We start from the raw sequence: 21,330 nt of genomic DNA, 5'->3' as shown, positions 1-21,330 counted from the left end.
TTTATATTCTGCTCTGTCAAGGAATGAGGTGGGGAGGGGGGCATCTGGGACCTGCAAATTTCATAGCTCCTTGGCCAGCTTGACATGAAAGGGTGTCTAAAACAGAATTTCAGCTAAAGCCAGCCGGGCTAAACTTTGCTGTGAGAACCAGATTGGTAGATGAGATACCTAGCACCAGGAATGCTGTATGGTCCCCTGAAGTTCACATCCAAACAGGAGTCCAGGTGTCTGTCCACTGGCTATTAAGGATCAATGAAATAAGAAAGAGAAACTTTTTAAAACTCTTGTTCGAAGAAATCTATAAATATGAGTTCTTAAAATCATCTCCAAGTGTCTGTAATGTGTCCATACTTGAAGAACTGTATTTCAAAACACTCGCTCCCATAGAGTTCGTTTTCATGGACTCTATATAAAGAAGAGGGACCACTGTATTTGTAGCTTCAAGTGCTGTAGGAGTTGACACAAGGTAGGGCATCATGACATGTAAAGCCCTCGGAAGCAGAGGTTCCAGGTATGGACTGTCTGGGTTAAAATCCTGCCAGTGCCACTCCCTAGCCCTGTGCCATTGAAGATCCAACACAACCTGGACATACCTCTGTTCTTTCATCAGTAAAGGTGAGCTAATAATGAGTGTAGCTGCCATATGCAGTTGTGAAGGTTGGATGCAGTGGTCTTGGCTAGCCGAGTCTTAATTCCTAGGCTAAAGCAAGCCCTCAGTAAACATGCACATTATCCTTCTTATTCGGAGTGGACTTTTGGACCTTAGGGGTCTCTTAATTTTATTCCAGAGGCTATGGGGATCCATGAGGAGGAATTAAGCCATCTCTGCTGAATTCCTTCTGAGTGACTAGGACCCAGAGAAAAGGAAAAAAGGTGAGCTGAGCCCAGAGCTTAGCAAAGTATGATGACTTTGGCCATAAGTGCTGCTTTATGGCCGTCTGTAAAGCTGCCCATCAAAATCTCTCACCAGATGACCCGCAGTAATGAGAGTATGAAAGGAGCGGCACTGCAGAGCATTCTACCTGATGGGGACACAGGTCACAGGAAGGGCATTCCCATAAAGCACAGGGTGTCTGTCTGTTCTTTCTTCCTCCTCTTAGCCCCTGGCCTAGTCCCTCTCCTTGGGGCCTTGCCTCTCAGTTTCTGGCTCCCATTCATTCATTCATTGATGTTTTTCATTGAATCACATTTTATTTTACTCATGTATTTGTTCAACCTCCTAGTCATCAAATTCTTAGTTACTCATATAGCAAATACTGGGCTCGTGACTGCCGATTAGCTTTTTTTACTCCTATGTGGTAGAGTCTTTGGTAAGTAGGATAATGATAACAATAAGAGCATCACAATTTATTGAGCATTCTTTCTGTGTCAAGCACCATAGTAAGTGTTGTACATGAATTATCTCATTTTAGCTTCGCAAAAGTTGTCTTGAGATGAGAAGCTATTATTAACTGTATTTTTACAAGTTGGGAGAAGTGTCTTAGAGAGTTTAGGTAAATTGTCCCAAGTCGCATAGTTAGCAAATTAGAGAGCTTGGGTTCAAAATCTAATGTCACACACATGCTCTTAACCACTGCATGGGCGGCCTCAACAGACCCAGAACTCCAGTGTTTATAATTCTTGCTCAAGAACGAACTCACAGAGAAGGTGGTACTTGTGTTGTCCATAAAGTGTGGACAAGAAGACTGGGAAGAAAATCATTTAAGAAAGTATATGTAGTTTAGTGGTTACCAGAGGCTAAGGGGGCGGTGGGAGATGAGGGTAAGGGGGATCAAATACATGGTGATGGAAGGAGAACTGATTCTGGGTGGTGAACACACAATGGGATTTATAGATGATGTAATACAGAATTGTACACCTGAAATCTATGTAATTTTACTAACAATTGTCACCCCAGTAAATTTAAAAAAAAGAAAGTATTTTTTCCAATCAAAACAACCTACTAAACAAAACACTGAAGTAGAAACCCACAGTAGGGCCTCATTTCCCCCACCTAACTCAGTGAAAGGGTATTAATATACCCTTTCATCATCAATTTGACAAAACCAAATGGTGAGTTAGAAATCTTTCCCTTGAAAGTGACAGGAAATCCAACTTGAACTGGCTTGAAGATAAGGGAATGTATAAATTACATTTACATCACTGAGAAGACCGAGCTTCAGGTACAGTTTGACCTAATGTCACCAAGGACAAGCTCTGTACTTTTCCATATTTCCCCCCTGCCTTCCAAGGCATCAGGTCCTTCTCTGGGCCTCATATGGGTTCCCATTGGCAGTTTCATTGTCTTCTGTTTTAGTAGGAAAGAAACTTTTCAAGTCCTCTTATCTTCACACTACACAAACCATGGAAGGAGTGGCTGTCGAAGAGGAGAGAGACCTTTCTTTTCATGCAGAAGTCCTGGACAGTTTCTCCACAGATTTTATTGGTTCTGAATGGGTTTCTGTCATCATGAATCAAATCATGATGGTCAGAGGGATGGGGTAGGATAGGATAGGGTAGGGTAGGGTAGGGTAGGGTAGGGTAGGGTAGAGTAGGGTAGGGTAGGGTAGGGTAGGGTCGGGTAGGGTAGGGCAGCCAGTCAGAGTCTACCCCCTCAAGCTAGGGCAAATGTCATACCACAAAAATCAAATGGCTGATCATGGGAGAGAATTAAACTCCAAGAACTGTTACCTGAAAGGGGAGGATGAATAGAAGTTAGACAGCAAGAACAGCTGGGGTCCACTACAGCAAACAATTCAGTTTGTTAAACTATTTAGTGCCCTACAATATCTTCCTGAAACATACAACAGCTTGATTTAGCACTGCATTAAACTGGAAATCTTACCTTAGTCATTCTCACCTTGGAAGTATTTTCTACACTAAATGTAGTATTATTTCTTTAACATGAGTCAATGTAGTAATTTTTTTGTCCCAAAGTGCTTCAGAAGTCCCAACCTTCGCAGCATCTTGAGTAGGATTTCTGTCAGTACCTTCCTTTATATAAGCTTTGTCTCCTACCTAACCAAAATGTATCAACTTGCAACATTTTGATTAAAATGGGATTAAATACTGTGGTTCTTCACAGGGGTGGTTATTTCTATGGCAATTCTTTCTATGTTGCTTATTCGACAAATGTTTGGCACGTATAAGCTGTTGTGATCACTTTTATTTCTGTGACATTTTGGGAAGGGGAAGAAACTGCATGGCTCAGTGGATGACACTGTTTGCTACAAGTGGGAATATAAAAATGTGAAATTCTTAAACGATTTAGCATTTTCCCTTCCAGCCACATTATCTATCACAGAGACGTGATAATTCTGGGGGCCTCGAGCCAATCAGAGGATAGGAGTGTCATTTTTCCAAAACAAGTGTATGTATAAATTATCACTCTCTTCTCTCCTCTCCATAAATAGTGATGCTAATAGGTCCATAGCGTGAGGTACGGGAAGGGGCGCCATGTTCTACAACAATTCATCTTGTCTGGGGAAGGCAGAGGTGAGAAACCAGCAGTTAAGATGCACAGCGGTATTTCAGCATTGTCCGGCATCTGCCGACTAGTGTTCAAGGAGTGTGTAGTGTGTGTTCCTTGTGTGGAAGGGGAGCTTGTGTGTGTGTGTGTGTGAGAGAGAGAGAGAGAGAGAGAGAGAGAGACCCCCGTACAATCTAAGGTGTGATTGAGCCACAAATATGTCTTACTTGGTTTGCACAAAGTATACATAAAACAGGGAACTCTTTTCATGAAAGTTTAGATCAGCATCTTCTTCTAACGATCTAGAGATCATTCCTACGAGGAAAAACAATAGACTGGCATCGTAAAGCAGTTTTGTATAGAGATTGCCTCCTTTAGCAAGGCACAAGCTGTCCCTCCTGCCTCAGTCTGCACCGTTCTTTGCTGCCTCAGATCCAAGGCATTTCATTTTGTTACCTTCCTGGACACAACAGATATGTGAGTTTGTGGCCTTCACCTATGGCCTTCACCTAAGGAGAGCCACATGGACTAACAATCCAGGGACTTCTTAGTCCAATGTCCTTTAAAAATTCATCCAAGATATAGTTAGTGAGGATGGAGGGAACCTGACTTTCCTTGCAGACTTTCTTTCCAGAATCAGCACTGCTTTATAATTTACTTCCATGGCTGAAAACAGTGTCAATATTCTCTTTTTTTCTTTTTTTAAGACAAAATATTTCCGAGTTTTCTGAAGTTTTAGTTTTTCTTTGGCATTCTTTTATGACTTTTCTGAACCAAGCAACTTCTTGGGAGGTATATTAAAAGGTTTAATATTCACAATATAAATCACATCCCTTGTAAATCACAGCACACTACACGTTATGTGGTTGTGGAATGTCCGCTAACTGCAGCTGCCATCTCTGAGCTGACTACACAGGCCATGCATGTTAGTCACAAAAACCTTCAGGAAAAATATGCCAGGGTTAATCAATGTTAAGTTGTGTATCTTTGCCTGTTACCCTTTGCGACAGTATGTTGTTGTTTTTCATCAGAGAAGGGCAACTGTAGTATATTCTCCTACCCTCTTCCAATGGTGTTTCTAAGCTCATTCGAGATTGGTGCTCAGGCAACTGCCCAGCTGACCCACCCCTCAGCTCACTTCTGTGGGAGAGGGGAAGGCAGGATAGGGGAGTCACTGAGTCACAGAATGTGGCAGTTTAGAGACGTGGCATTGGGAAACCTGTAAGGCAGAATTTTGAGAAGGTTGCCATATTTTAATAAGTATATTACACACTATTTTTAATTGCCTGTTCTTACTGCATACTCCTGTATGTAACTAATTCAGGAGTCAGTGAACTATGGCCTCTGGGCCAATCTACCAGCTGCCTATTTTTATAAATAACATTTTATTGGCACACAGCCACGCCTGCTCATTTACATATTGTTTATGGCTTCTTTTGGGTCACAACGGCCGAGTTGGGTAGTTGCAGCCTCTGCCAATATGATCTGCAAAGCCGAAATATTTGCTGTGTGATCCTTTAAGGAAACTTTTGCCAACTTCTGATCTACTTCTCCCACATGGTAGAAAAATGTTATTGCTTGTTTAATGCCTTTCCTTTCAATGATTAGTCCCCCTGGTAGGAGCTCCTGGACTTCCTCTTCAGGACACTTGTGACACTTGTATACACCGGTCACTGGTCATCTTCCTACTTGGGGAACCCCCGTTGGACCTGATGTACCCGTTAGGAATGCTTTTAACTGGAAGTAACAGAAAGTTTTAACTGTTGATTAAACAATGAAGGTTTGAATCATCTCACCAACTATCAGCTTGGGTCCGTGTGAGTCTAGGTTTGATGTAAAGGCCCCAGGGTTGTGCAAACCTTCATGTCACCAGCCTGTGACTATCCTTCCTGTATCACCATGACTAGTTTGCTGGCTCTTTATATGTGTCACCCCACAGTTGCAAATTTTTCACTCCAGCTCCAGGTGTCACATCCTCCCATCAACATTCCAAGCAGAGCACAAAGGACCTAAGCATGAAGTGGGCTTCTACATAGGCTCTGACTTTTCAACCCAGAAAGAAAACCACCAGCGACTCCTCCCTTGCCCCATTGTATTTCGTTGAACAGAACGGATCACGTGCCTTCCCAACTTTTTCATTGCTGTAATTTCAGTACTAGCCCAAGATGGAAAACTAGTGGATAGTCAATGAAAGTGTCAAATGGTGAACAAGTGGATGAATTATAGACAGGTGCTTTCGAGTGCAGTTTAATTTGGTCCCCATGGTGGCAACAGAGGAGAACAAGTAATGAGGTCCTTCGTAGTAAAAATATTATAAACTGTCACTTTATCTCAACCTTTTCATTGTACAGATAGGGAAAGTGAGGCACAAAAAGAGAAAATTAGATAGTATAGTGAACTTTTTATGATTTCTGGTTGTCCAGCATCCATACTGCACCTTTCTGGTAGTAACTGTCATTTTTCTTTGAAGAACCAGCTCTCTCAAACACTGTGATTGTAGTGAGGCAGGAGGCAGCCCTGGCTCAGAGAGAGAGCATCTGACCCAGAAAGAACAGTCTTTCATCCCCCTGACCAGAGATAGTCACCAGCCGCAACGTCATGCAGCCTCAATGAGTACAAAGTTTTCAGATGCCACCAAAAAAAAAGAACATGGACCTGAGGTTGCCTGTGGTCTGTGTGGTCAGAGCCAGGCCAAAAGGAAAGCCCCCCTAGAGGGAAAATTGGGGGGATGTGAAGAGAGAACTCTGTGAGATCATTGACGGGTTCCTGGATGTCGCTGTTCCTGAACTAGACGTTTTATCTCATGGACTCTATTTAAAATAACAAAAACTCAACTCAAGTGGTTCTAAGCCATAAAGGGGACTGTTTTTGACTCTTTTAAATGTAAGTCTAGAAGTAGGGAAAATTCGCTCAAGAGTATGTTTATCCCCTGGATGGATGGTATCATCAAGAACCTAGGGTCTTTTTAGTGGGGCGTATTTTCCGTCTCTCGTCTGTGTTGTGTTCTAAGGCAGGCTACCTCATGGTTATGAAATGGCTGCCGGTAACAATTCTCCCCTCCTGGTTCAATAAATAAAAGATCTCAAGCAGGATTCTGAGATGCAGCTTCATTGGACCCTTTGCCCACCCAAGAACCAATCACCACAATCAGGGAGGAATGGAATGTGCTGATTGGCTTTCGCTCTGGCATTGCTGGGAAAGGAGGAAATCTGCTTACCTGACAGTACACAAATCAACAGGGAGAGAGTTAGATATGTGACTGGAAATCTGGGTTATGTCAGAAAGGATGAATGGAGTGAATGCTGCCGGGAGGAGAAACAACAGTGCCTGTTACAACTATTAACTCCTGGACTACTGAGTTATGTGCAGCTGAAGTTTTTTCTTTGTCCTTAGGCCAGTTTGACTTAATTTTCCATCCTTTGCAACCAATAGGTACTTACTGATGGTGATATATGTTATTGTTGGGAATGAAACAGGCCGTCCCTCAACCATACCGCCTGGCAACACATATCCACTCTCCTCCTTCGTTTTTCTCCATGCCACTTTTCATGTCCTAATATACTAGATACTTTCTCATTTATTTTCTTGTTTGTCTTACTCTGCTTGCAGAGAATAAGCTTCATGAGAACAGGGATTTGGGTCTGTGCTTCCCCACCCCTCAGTATCTCTTCCAAAACCTGGTCCACAGCATATGTTCAGCAAGTAGTATTTGTTCAATGAATGAATGAGTATTTACATGAATAAATAGCATCTTCCTGTGTCAGAGTAGAAACAGTTCTCAAAGATAGTTGGCCCACTCTCTACAGAGAATACTCAAATCCCAGGCACCTGATACCAACTCCAACGTGTCCTCTGTTCGTCCATCCTACCTCATGGCACCAGAAATTCCCAAACTTCGCCAAGCAGCTTCTGCCTCTGGCAGTGGCACCATGCATTTTCTTTAGTTCATCCATTTTCTTCAAGTCCTTGAGTGTTTACATTTCTTGATGTGAATCTCGCCTGTGTATCCGAATTCTAATTCTTTTCATTTGCAACTAAATGAGGAAGATCTCAACAATCCTTTGCCAGGTTGCTCAACTCACTAAGGGACTTCGGGCTATATCTTGTCTTTATGCCTACAGCCTCTGTGGGGACAGAGCCCCAGAGAGCAGTTTCCAGGCTCTCGGCCTCACATAGAAAGGTGCTGGCTCAGATTGTAGATGGCCATCAGCTGTGGCTGATTGGCCATCAGCTGTAGCCATTAAGCCATTGGCCACTGATATAACTGCCGCGGCTACGGAGGGGAGCCGAGCAGAGTGAAGGAGGAGACTGAAGGAGAGTAAGGAGAGTCGAGGAGAGTCGGTCGGTTGGCAGCAAAGCGGACAGCAGGTCGCACATCGTGTAAACCCAGCCTCCAGTGAGACCATAGTGGTATGACTTCCCTACCTATGGCTCCGTGGGTGTTCCTTTTTGGCCTCACCATGTCCTGCGCTCTTATGTGGGGAGCGGGAGCAGAGACCCCGCCAGATGCCCCGCACGACAGCTTCTCTCTCCATTCACATCTTCACCAGGACTTCTGGAGATCTCTCTCCTATATTCCTAAACCCTACAATGTGAACCACAGCATATCCTCTTCTCATTGTACCCTGGAACTTGGACCAGTGGTCCCCTGGGCTGACTGGTTGCAGGAGGCTCACCTGAGCAGTGGAAAAATCTGGATCTGAGACATTCAATGAGGACATCTCCAGGGCTCTCGAATGTCCAGATGGGCTGTGTTTTGACAGTCTGTCCTCCCAGGTTGGAGACCAAGGAGACACTGTGCCTCCCGGGCACAGATGGGGTCCAGGTGTGGCCTGCTCAGCGGGGCTCCATCTTGGAATCCGTAATGATTTCACCAGCTGGGGCTGGTCACAGCCTTTGCTCTCTCCTACACCCCAGCAGGACTGCTGAGGGTCTCAACAGTGGTCGAGTGGACTGGTAGAAACACTTGGTGCTCCTTCTGAAAATGTTTCTGAAATCCTTCCCACCTAGCGCGTCATGAGCTGTTTTGTGCCATGGAGACCATCATGGGACAGGATATCGTATTCGAACAAGTAGCTATCCTAGCCACTGTGCTCCGTGAGTTCAACCATCAACGATTAACTCCAAAGCCTGATGATGGGAAATTTGAAGTAACACAGGTATTTGTTAAAACGACCCTTTAAAAAATGTCTTCACATTTTTCAATGTGAGAACTCACTCTGCTGCTTATTACTGAAACCGGGGTTTCTCAGATGTGGTCCCCAGCCCAGCCCTGCTGAATCGGAGGCTCGGGGGAAGGGATGCAGCAGCCTGTGCTGTAACCCAGACTCTTCCGGGTGGTTCTGGTTTCTACCGCAGTGTGAGAACCACTGGCTTTGCCTACCCAGTCTGAGGAGCTTTACATGTAACATGAGAGTTAGAATATGGGCCCGTTAAATCCCATAGAATTTGTATGGAGAGCACTGAGCACAATATCTGGCGCGTAGGAGGCACTCAATATGCGAGGGCTACAAGGAATGTTATTCTTACTGGATTCTTTTCTGGGTGGCCCAGTCTCTGTCTCTGCTTGTCTCCCTGTGACAGAATTGTAAGGAAGGGAGATAGTTTCACATTAGTCATTAGAACAATAGCTAAGTTCTTGAGCTCTGTGCCAGGCACTTGGTTAATCACTCCAGAAACATTGCATTCCATCCTCATTAAAAAAAAAAACAAAAAAAAAAAACGTTAAGGGAATGGTGCTATTATTGTCCACCTTTTACAGATGAGAAAACAGCTGAGGTAACTTGTCCAGAATAAGGCAGGTAGTGAGTGGAAGAGCCAGGAAAAGAATTCAGTGAGCCCCCCATGCCCGGAGAGTTTTAAGCACACCACCAAACCACCACTCCTAAATGGTTTCCTAAAGGGACTATCGGGTGGCTGTTTTCATACCTACAGTGTTATTTCGAAAATTAGACATTCGCTACACAGATGCCTAACATCTCAGTTATTGATTAATAACCAAAGAAGTCTGTCCATCAAGGTTCTGCTTGAAATGAGCTTTTTTGTTTTCTTGTTTTTGTTTTTCAAGATGCGAAGGGTAAAGGAGACCCTGTGGCTTCCTACATGAAGTCCTCTCAGGTTCTTAATTTCTGCCAAGGCACACTGCAGCCATGATGGGGGGCTGGTTCACTGATGACAGTACTAAAGATAGCTCAGCGTCTGTCACCAGTTATTCCTACTGGGTCCTGGTTTGGGCACTGATTACCTGAGCCCAAAGAATCCATTCAAGTGTTCATTAGTGAAGAGAATCAACAACAAAAAAAAAAGGAAAAAAAAAATGCTTCCTTTACCTACAGAAGGTAAATCTTCAGGCGAGGATTACAAAGAGGAAATGTGGACCTATAATTACCCTTAAGTATGTGTTAGCAGCCGTACTTATTAACTTGGGTTTGGGGCCCATGATAAATGCCCCATTTATATCATTTTTCAATACAACAAAAAGTCCTGGCCCATAAAATGCCATTGCCATCCTATAAAATAATTTTAAAATAGGGAAAAGTATGTGTATATCAAAGGAATTTCAGAAGAGGCTGCTGAATTTATAAAATAAATATATTTAAACACCCATCAAAAAAGATGTTCCAGGGTAAAATATACATTTATTCAGCCCAGGGTCGGCTTTATCCTGGAGAGCTTTTAAGGATACAAATAGGCCCGGAACAAAACCCTGCAGGTTTTCTTATTTGAATGAAGCTAATAAGTTTGTCCTTTTGAGAATTTCTGCCTAAATCTTCGAAGCTGGACCTCAGAGATTTTACAAGATGTTTGGTTTAATGTAAAACGTCCCTGTGTCCCTAAAAATGACAGAATCAACAATAGCACCACTGAGCAAACACTAGTTTTGGCTTCTGCCTTTTATTTTATTTTATTTTTTTTCCCCCTCTTCTTAGCTCCACCCCAGCTAGCTCTTGAAAGGCCTTCTGTTCTGTCAGCCATAATGACATCTGCTGGCGGAGACAGGAAGTCATAAATCTGTAGGTCCCTTCTCAACCAAACCTTGTTAATGCTGCCATTTATCACAGGGACTGGGGTGCCATCTCTGGAGGGCTGGGCGCAGAGAGTCCATTTTCTCCCATGCCCCTCTCCCAAGAGAGCAACCATTTTAAAAACAGCCACTTTTTCATCTCGCATTTGCAGACCTGAAAGTCAGGCCGATGCAAAGCCCGTCGTGAACGTGCAGCTCTTGGAAAGGAGCCACAATTCCAGGCAACAATAGACGCGACTTGATGTTTCAGGACTGAAGCTAGACCGTTCTGCCCAAGCTCTGTCCTTCCTTGTTTTCAATCGCCCCCTAACTGCTCCTAGGATAGGAAAGGGGATTTCCTCCCCACAAGCCCCTCCGCCTCAGTGTGCTTCTTTTAAGGGCAAAACGGGCTGGGGGAGGGGGGGTGGCGTTGAAAAGGGATTATTTACACTAGAGTTTCTTTTGTTCTGAACTAATTCAGGATGATGTTGGGGTTTTATTTCTTGGGTGTCCATTGTGTCCTAAGCCTTGATTCAAGACCTGTGCCTATGTGAGATCTGGTCTAGCTTTTGCTGCTCAGAGTGCGCTCCCAGGCCCAGCAGCCGGGCATCTGCTCGAGCTTGTTAGAAATGCAGCATCCCAGGCAGCGCCCTAGACCTGGATCAGAACCTGCCTCTGAAGCAGGATCCCCAGATGGTTCCTTTGTACAGGAGAATCCACGAGGCCACGCCCTGCCCCGGGGCCTCACCACGGCCCTAGGCCCTACGGAGGTTTGGGCTGGATCCCTGTTTGCAGGGGCCTTTCCTGTGTTCTGGAAGTTCCGCCGCATCACTGGCCTCTACCCACTAGATGCCAGGAGCGCCCACCTCCCCCGCCCCGCCCCCCTGAGTTGTGACAATCAAAAACCGTCTCCTGATACTTTGTCAAATGTCCCCTGCTAGAACCTGAGCCACTCAAAGTGTGGTCTGTGGACTCCCAGCCTCAGTGTCATTCGGGAACTCGGTAGACATGCAGGTCCTCACACCCCACCCCCGATCCCCGAGTCCGGATCTCTCCAGATGGGGCCCAGGAATCTGCTGTAACTCTCTAGGACATAAAGCGCAGGCTAATTTTAAGGATCACAAAGCTGTGGAGTATGGAACAGAGAAAAGCAGTGTGACAACTAGACAATTTACGGTATCAAAGTGACCCTGGCTGCAGCAGTCCTGAGAGGGAGTGACGCGTGGTGGGCAATAGAGGCGGACAGCCACACCAGGAGACTGAATCTGGGCTTTCCCACATGCCGTCTCCATAACCTCGGGTAACTTACCTAACCGCTCAGTGCCTCAGTTTCCTAATATGGAAAATGGCGACAAGTGAGCCCTTTACCTCACTGAACTGTTTTGGAAATGAGTACGTTCGTATTTTAAAGTGTTTGGTACCACGTGCTTCATAACTATCAGCTACTGTTGTTATCATTGCTGTACCTTGACTGTCTTTCCCTAGATGTTTCAGTTCCCTAAGAGTCTGGCAGGTGCTTTATTCCCTGCTGTTTCCTCAGCACCCACCTCAGTGCCTGGCATGAGCAGGTACTTAATGAACATTAGTGGGAAAAGGGGGCACACCTCCCCAGGGAAGAGGGTGGTGGCAGGAGATCCCCACCAGTGGCCTGGATTTGTGCTCTGCTGCCATTGTACTTTCTGCATGAGGCTTCGAACTTCCCTGATGGGCTTCTGTAAATGGGCGCCTTTCTGAACGTAGAGGACTGAGCTGGTGTTAGTTTTATCCTACAGTACAGATCGGATTGGACTTCAGAGATAGCGGAAAGCATTCTGGAAAGCATAGTCAATCCACCAATGCTTGTAAAATAATAGAAAAGCTGAAAATGTGGGAGTGCTTTCTATGTGTCAGGTGTGGTGCTAAATAGTTTACGTTAGCTCATACAATCCTCTCTGGGCCCCAAATGGAACCGGTGATATAGTTATCCCCATTTCGCAGATGGGAAAACAGAGACCCAGGGAGCTTGCCCAAAGGTCATAGTCTTAGTAAGTAATGAAATCAGACTGACTTCTAAAATTCAGATCGGTCTGATTTCAAACCTACGTTTCCCTTTCTTCCCTGTTGACACCCTGGTCTGCATGCGCTGGTCCTATGTTCTAGGTTTTCTGCGACGATATCCTGGTTTCAAACATTCTGCCCCCACCTTATGTTTGAGGACACCCTCCTAAGTGTCAGATCACATGTCTTTCATTGTGTTGAAAAGCTTGAACCGTGACAATAATGAGAACCCTGCTGTATACCCCTTTCGGACATAGGACAGGGAAGAGGAGGGACCCCTCCCTGCCCCCAAGTGAGCAAGCTTATGGGGAGAGAGGAGACTGACAAAATCAGCGAACAGAAAAGACTTGGAAGCAAGTGATAAATAACAGTGATCGTAAACAGTAGGATTGAAAGAGAGAGAGCAACTGAATGAGGCATGGCAGGGACCTTTTGAATTCACGGGTGCATTCAGTAGGTAGTTACTGAAGGTCAGCTGTGTGCCCGGCACTGGGCGAGAAGTGTGGTCACTGCAGAGAACTAGGCGGTCCAGCGCCGGGCCTGGTGAAGCTCAGAGTCTGGGGGCTTTCAGTCCAGCACTTTGCCTGCGTTCCTGCCCACTGCTTCACACCCCAGGATAACTGCAGGCCAGGCCAGGGGCAGCCCTCATCCTGGGACTGGCAGGCGGCCGTGGACATGTACCCCCGCTCACTTACCCTTCGGGAGGAATGTCCCAGAAGTGGGTAACCTGCCCTCACCCCGTGCTCCCCAGCAGGTTGACGTCCGGTTCCCCAAAGTCATCACCTGCGGGGTAACACGCAGGCTTGTATGGGCAACCTCCCCTCCCTGCTGGCGTTGTCTAGGACTACCTCCCAGACGAACTGCTTGCTCTCACATCTTGGTTTTGGGAACGACAAGCAGAACACACCAAATAGGATGTGCAGGTCCCGGACTATTTGACCGTTTTAAGCCTGTTGGGTTCCTTAGCCGTGTCGGCCTTCTCAGCAACAGTTAAAGGGAAAAGATCAGCTGTCTTGATGGGCGAGAACAGCATCCAGAACAAGTCACTTTGACAGAATCCTAGCAAGCAGGGGTAGGATCTCATGAAATTTTCAGGACAATAGGACGCTTAATGCCTAATCATAATAGATAGGACATGCTCTGGATAAGACAGAAAGGTGTCCTCAGAGAGCATTATTTCATTCTCTATTTGCTTCTGAAAGTTGAGGGGAACCTTTGGGCGCACACTTCTAATGAGTCCAGGAAGGTGCGCTTGATGCACAGCTGAGGTGGCATAAAATATACGGGAGCCCAGAACTTAAAGGCTGCTCACCACATGGTTTCCAGGCTGTTCTGGTCCTTACATGCACTTAATGTCTTTTTGTGGTTAATGGACTTGAGCAATGGATTCCTGGGCCAGCACCGTGCTCTGTATTCTTCAGCAGCAGCAAAACACTCACCAACTGCAACTCCTCAACTGCAGGGGAGAAATGTGATACATGTTACATGGAACGGCTCCCACGTCCCCAGCCTGCCCACTCAGCTATCGTCCCGTCCAAAGGGTACCTGATGCTTAATTGTTGTTGCAAAATTCTACGCCTAGCCGAATCCAAAGAGTTTTTATAAAAAGAGAGCCCAACAACTTTTAGAGGATTTATCCTTAGGAGCAAGTTTTGACCATGCCCGAGGGTCCCCAAACGTCACTGTCATTCACCTTAACTGTTTTCAGAGAGCAGATTCCTACCAAGTAGAATAGGGCATATTCTCTTTTTCTGTTGGTTGAGCAAACCGAGTCTAGTGGACAGCTGTTTTCAGGATGTAAATAAATAGTACATGAGCATGTATCAATGGCTGAAAGGATAAAATTCAAACTCAGTGTTATGACTGATGACGTCGTCCGTGATTTAGCCCAACTGTCCTCTCCTGCTTCTTTCTGCCCGGTCCTTCCCCCCACCCCCATTTCCTGGCTGGCTCCCTAAACCTGGGCCCTGATAACTGCATTCTTCACGTTCTGGATGCACAGACCTCTTACAATTTCAGGCCTTGGCTCTTGGTTGGCTGCTTCATGTCTTCCAGATCTCAGTTTAAATGTTACCTTCTCAGAAAGGCTTTCCATGACCCCCACCCTAAAATCAGCACTGTCCCCATCCCCTACTCTCTATCCCCACACCCACCTTCTTTTCTTCCTATCACTCTCCAGGATTGATCTGGGATTTCCTCTGTCTGGTTCTCCCCACCAACTGGATGCTATACCTCATGTCTTGGGAGTGGAGAGAATAGCCAGAGATTGTCACCTTAAAGTTCTCACAAAATACGTACTGGGAAGAGGGATATCCTCAATGAGTTGAATGACATAAGAGAAAGGCAATGAATTATATCCCCAAGGGCAAAATTGTTTGGTACACTGGCTCTCAAACTTGGCCACATATTGGAATCATCTGGAGCTTTAAAAAATACTAGTGAAGGCTGAATCCCACCCCCCAGACTGATGTAACGAGTCTGGAGTAACACCTGGGCATTGGGATTTTTTTTAAAAATCACCCCCGTTGATGATGATATGCAGCAAAGTTTGAGAACACCACTTTTCTTAATTGAAGCATTACGTACAGAATAGAAGTGCACAAATCATAAGCATGCAGCTGAATTAATTTTTACAGATGGGAGTAACATAGTGGAGTAACCAGCACCCCAGTTAAGAGCAATACCATGCCCCAGTAGCCTCCTCATGCCCGCTTTCAAAGGTAACCACCACCCCGTTACCCAAGCATAGATTAGTTTTGCCTCCTGTATACTCATCTATTTGCAATCATACTCTATTATGACTTTCCTTGTTTTGAGAAGATGATGGATTAGAGACCTTTAAAACACATGAGACCCACCCAGGAAGGCTTCCTGAAAGAGGCAGTATTTAAGAGAAGCTCTGAAGGAAGCAACAGACAAGAGAGGGGAAGGGGAGAAAACGGGAGGGATGTTGGGAAAGGACCCGGGGAACAGCATCAAGGGAAAAGAGGACGCAGGCTGAAATGCTACACACCCATATCTAGTGGACCTAGGTATTTTTAAAGTACATTCTGGCCAGTACGTTCAGCTTGGTATTCGATCTTTCCACAAATTTTCACTGTGGAATACGGTGCGTCCTCAATTAATGTTGTAGTTCGGTTCTTAGAAGCTGTGACTTGAAGCAAACTGATGTATAACGAAACCAATTTTCCCAGAGGCTAATTGATAGAAACAAAAGTTCCTACAGCACACTTCCGGTCACAAAAACATCACCAAACTTCTCTATTCATAAATAAAGATCCAAACATTGAAAAGAAATGTGAGCTACATATACATTTTAAAACGATCAATAAGAAGTAGTAAGATTATTATTTTCCAACCTGCTGATTCCAATTCTGGGTCAGGGGAATCTCCTCTGGCAGCCCAGGGCATTGGACAGGCACCCAACGCTTCTGTCTGGGGGCTCACTCACACCCCCCACACTCACTCACACTGTGCCACTTGCCTCCCGTGCACATCTGTGGGATGGGAGAGGAAAGCAGAGGACCCAGAGAAAACCCATGCAGACATGGGGAGAACATGCAAACTCCACACAGACGGTGGCCCTGATTGGAATCCATTTCTTTTTTCTCATCAAAGTCACACCGAAACAACGCTGAACAAAACACCGTTATTCCAGGACCTGCTGCGCTGTGACGAACTTGGGGCTAAAAAGAGCAGTAGAAGTTACATTTTAATTAGGGGAGACAGATAATAAACAGGCAAATACATGAAAAAGATAGTTACTTTTCATGTGGTTGGAACTGCCATGAAGGATGAGAATAAGAATGGGACAGATAGGTGGGCAAAAGGAGATGACATTTGAGTTTACAGTAAAGAGGAAAAGGATTTGGGGGAGGGATCTGTTGGAGGGAAGAGAACAAGAGAAAGGCCTGAAACCTATCCAGGAGGCATTTCGGTGATGGAGACGTTTTCCCTGTATCCAGAATCTCACAGAACGTCCAGTAATAAGGGCAGTGCCTAGCACGAGGTAGACCCTTGGCAAGTATTTGCTTTAATTGCACTGGGTTGGAGTCCAGCAGTAAGATAGGCAAACTAACAACCGCAACCAAAAATTCGATATGACTGCATGTGCTTTAACGGGCATTCACGGGCTTCTGCAGGTACTAGGAGAAGGCTTTGCAACCACCCTTCTGAGTCACTCCGACAACAGATTCCCTGGCTGTTCCTTGCATGCAACTTCTTCTACTAACTTGATTCACATGTGACAAAATTCAACTTTTGTACAGGGGTGCTTCTCATGCCTGACACCTCATCAGAATCACCTGGGAACTTGTGACATTTCAGATTTTCTGGCCCCACCCTGGGATCTAATTTAGTAATTCTGGGGTGGGGCCTGTGCCTCTTTATTGTTAAAAAAAAAAAAAAGAAAAAAGAAATCCCCAGGTGATTCTGATGTTGAGCCATCATGGGAATGAGTGTTCTGGAAGATACAGTTGAGTCATTCCAATCCGTCTTTGCCTTTACACATCCCAAAGTTTAAGTGTTGGATTGTAGAATGCTAAGTTCTTTGGAGACCGGATCATAGCATGATTCCAAGCCACCGACTCTTGGAAGAAGTTTCCCAAAGTGCCAGAGTCTGGTTTTGCAAAGTATTTTGCAAATTCTAGTCATGCTTGTACTACCTTTCTCACACCTGGCCATCTCCACATCCCACCTGCAACATTATTTATTCTCTGTCATCCCTTAGCTATATGTATTTTTAAAACCAATAAATTATATCAAACTTTAAATTGCTATCATAAATGGAGAGCAGTATCTTCCGTTCAGATACAGGGAACCTTAAAGTGAGTTCAATAAAAACAGTTTTATAAAAGTCTAAGAGCTGGGTACTCTCGTCCCTCCCAAGCTTCTAACCCTCAGATCTGTGGTTTCTGGGTTGAAAAATAGAAGTTAGCAATGGTTACGCATAAAAGACACACTAGCTTCAAACTGAGACTTTCTCAGATTGAAAAAGAATCGAAAGGGAATAAATAACCTTTTCACCTAAGTGGGTCAATGTTTTTCAGTGTCGTATCTACACGGAACAATAATTGGGTGCCAGGGGGTTATGCAACCCCCTGGATTAGCCAAAATCTTCTCTGTTGATAGAACCAAACTAAATATTCACAACAGTAGCAGTAGGGAAAACATGCAAATTAATGAAAGAACACTCCAGAAGTGTGGCTCCAAGAATGTCTCGGTAGTAAAAGCTAGGTTTAGTAGAGGTATTATAAGTCCCCCACCCTGTTATATAACCAGCTGTTGGGAAAGAGGAGAGATGAGAGGTAAAATTTGGAGAGGAATCCTGGAGAGAGGTTGGAAGAGATTCTGTAGCCCAGAGTCAGCTTTTCCTGCTGATTTCCATCCGGATTCTGTCCAAGGCAGTGTCCACCCCCAGAATTCCCTCTCCCCGAGTCCCCAGTCTTCTGGATGTCATTGTAACAGAAGCTTTTTGAAAACAGGGAATTCTGTCTAATGCATTTCAGCATTTCCTGTGTGGTGGGCAATGCCTGGCATCTAACATAGTACCGTGTTTCCCCAAAAATAAGACCAAGACCAAGACCAAGACAATCAGCTCTAATGTGTCTTTTGGAGCAAAAATTAAGACCTGTATTATTTATATTATGTTATGTTATGTAATGTTATATTATATTATATTATATTATATTATATTATATTATATTATATTATATTATTAGACCGGGTCTTATAGTAAAATAAGACTGGGTCTTATATTAATGTTTGCTCCAAAAGACGCATTAGAGCCGATTGTCCAGCTTGGTCTTATTTTCGGGGAAGCACGGTAGATGTTTTCCTTTTCAGATGACTGGAAGCGCTGTGAACACCCAATCCGCAGGCATGGGTTTCTCCCCAATATGGAGGGCTCAGGGCGAGCTGACTGCAGGCCGTCTTCTCCGGGTTCAGGCCTTCCGTGGTGCCTCCCAGATGTTATCACTGTGGCTCCTTGACGGCGGGACCGGGTTTTACTGCACAAGCTACGGTGCACAGCACAGCGCTCTGTCAGGATGTGTGGGGTAATTAGAATGAATTAGGATTAATGACCTTTTGCTGACATTGCCAACAGGGAAGTACGGTTTCCTTCACCTCAGTTGCCTAAGGACCAGGCTGGGGTTGGGTGGGGTTAGTCATGGGTGGGGGCCAGTGGGTGGGTCAGAGTAGGTGAGTTAACAACTTATACCACACACCAGAGAAGAAGACATGAGCCCTTGCCTCCTGGGTGGGGAGCGGGGGTGGAGGGTGCTGAAAATGATTAAACAGTACACTGCAAACAGGGGCAATAACAAGCTGTGGCTGACGAGAGGGACGGGAAAGTGGCCTTTTCTACGGCCCCAAAGAACTGTTAAGAAAAATTTCTGTGTGACTAGTCACCCTTGGTGATTTCCCTCAAGTGAGGGCAAAGGTGGCAGGTGGGTGGATTGTAGGTGGGAAGTGTCCCGGGTCTCACTGCTCAAGCCTCAGTGGGGGTGGGTCCAGGGTGGGGATGGATCGTGAGCAGTGGGCACAGGCCAACCCCATCGCAATGCCCACGGTAGCCGTGTCACCCCGTGAACTCCTAAATTATACGAATTTCTAAGCCTGTGTTGGCTTTGGAGTTACAATGTTGGGTGTGTCTGATTCCAAACGAACAAAGGCTTTCCTCGCAGAAGTTCTCAGACTGGAGTGAGCAGGAGATTCACTTGTGGGGGTGGGGATTGTTTGTTCAAAAGGCAGATTCCTGAGCCCCCATCCGGAAGTTTCTGACTTAAAAGGTCTGGGGCAGTGGCGCTTGTCCAGGGGTGAGTTTACCCCCCAAGGGACATTGGGCAATGTCTGGAGACAATTATGATGGGCACAACTGGGGTGGAAGGGTCTGGCATCTAGTGGGTGGGAGCCAGGGATGCTGCTAAACATCTTCCAGTGCCCGGAACTACCCCGCCACCCCACAATGATGACCCTAAATGTCACAGTGCCTGGGTTACGTCACCTTCTTCTAAGGGACAGCCTAGGACTGTGCTTCTTAACAAGGATCTCAGGCTTTTAATGCAGGAAGTGGAAGCCCTGACTCAGAAAGACTGTCTTTTTATTCTAAAGCCATCATTCTTAGAGTTCACTTTTTGCCGAACACCTCCATATTTAGGAGTCAGTTTTGACTTGACGCTCCCCAGGAAACCCTGCCTGGGAACCATCCTCTTTCCTGCCAAGTCCAGGTTAATCCCCCCTCCTAAGTACACCTCCTAGCCCAGCACACGTCACTTGCCCCTTTGTTTGTCTCTCCCACTGGAAGGAGAGTTTCTTGAAGGGAGGGTCCAAGTTCAGACCTGTCCCGGCACCTTGAGAGTGCCTGGCCCAGAGCAGGGCTCAGCAATCGCATGTTGGCTGGAATCTGTCTCAGCTTGAAGGCCATCTCGGGCACCAAATCTTGGGCTTCCTCCTCCTTCAGACACTACCAGAACCCTATGTCAGCATCATCAAGGAGCTCATTGCGCTGACATGATCTTGTTTACTTGTTTGCTTTTCATTCATTCAGTGCATACTTTATTGGGCACTTACTGTATGTCTCGTCCTTTGCCCTCCTCTGGGGCATAGAACAGTGAATGAAAGAGGAAAACCTCCCTCCTCCCCAGAGCTTTTATTCTAGAGGGGAACTAGGACAATAAAGTAGAAAACTGTATATAATATGTGTGGTAGTCACAACCCCAGTGGAGAAAAATAAAATAGAGAAATGGGATAGGGACCCTGAGTGTGTGTGAAATTTCAAGTAAGGTAGGCCTGTGGGAGAAAGTGACATTTAAGCAAAGACTGGCATGAATGGGTGACTAATCTTCTCCCTCATTAGAATATAAACACTTAGAGGGCCAGGATCTACCCTTTCTCAATGGCTACTGTGTCTCCAGGACAGGCACATAGTAGGTGCTTGATAAATACCATTTAAACAAAAGAAAGGGAAGACTGTGTGGTTCAAGTCTCAAGGAGGCAGATGGGAGATTTTTGTTTTTATGACTATCCACTGATGAGCAAGAAGGAGGGAGGGACTGACATGATTAAACTTAAGGGGGGTGGAGTGGGGAGGACGTCTCTGTGGTCTGATTAAGTGACTTAGAGGATGGAGGTCACCACTGATGGGTGCCCTCCCCCTTTCCCCACCCAAAGCAAATCTAAGTTCTCAGCCTCCTGGTGGTGTTAACGTCCCCGCGGGTTAGCCGGCCGGGCCCTGCAGCTCCCTTTTCAGCTGCCTAGTTTAGCCATCACTCTGCCCCTTCCCCCACCTCTCCTCCTCGCTCACCTCCTCCCCAGGGGTGTCCGTGCGCCCGATGGGCACGTCCTGTCACCAGCACGCAGGGCAGGCCAGGAGTGGGAGCAGGGGTGGCACGCGGTGGGGCTCCCAGCCCGTCGCCCTGGCGGGACACTGTCCCTTTAATAGACTCCCTCTGCCTGGCGCTCTGCGGCTGGGGAGTAAATTTCTCCCTGTCATCAGGTCGTGGGGAGAGGAGAAGGAGGAGTTTGTTAATGTTCAGTTTGTTCAGCGGGATCGATGTTTGCTGGCATCGCCTCGCCCTGTCTTGTGTGTGTGTGTGTGTGTGTGTGTGTGTGTGTGTGTGTGTGAGAGAGAGAGAGAGAGAGAGAGAGAGAGAGAGAGAGTGTGTGTGTGTGTGTGTGTGTGTGTGCATACGTGGGGGTGTGAGTGTGTGTGAGAGGAAGCGAGAGTGCGCGCGTGTGTGAGTGTGTGTCTGTGTGTGTGAGTGTGTGTGTGAGTGAATTCCAGATTTTCCGTCTTTCCCAAACCCGCTCCTGTCCTCTCGCACATCACTCACAGCCCGGA

This window comes from Rhinolophus hipposideros (assembly GCF_964194185.1).
Source record: "Rhinolophus hipposideros genome assembly, chromosome: 22".
NCBI classification, from domain to species: Eukaryota; Metazoa; Chordata; class Mammalia; order Chiroptera; family Rhinolophidae; genus Rhinolophus; species Rhinolophus hipposideros.
Note: the sequence above shows the minus strand (reverse complement) of the source record.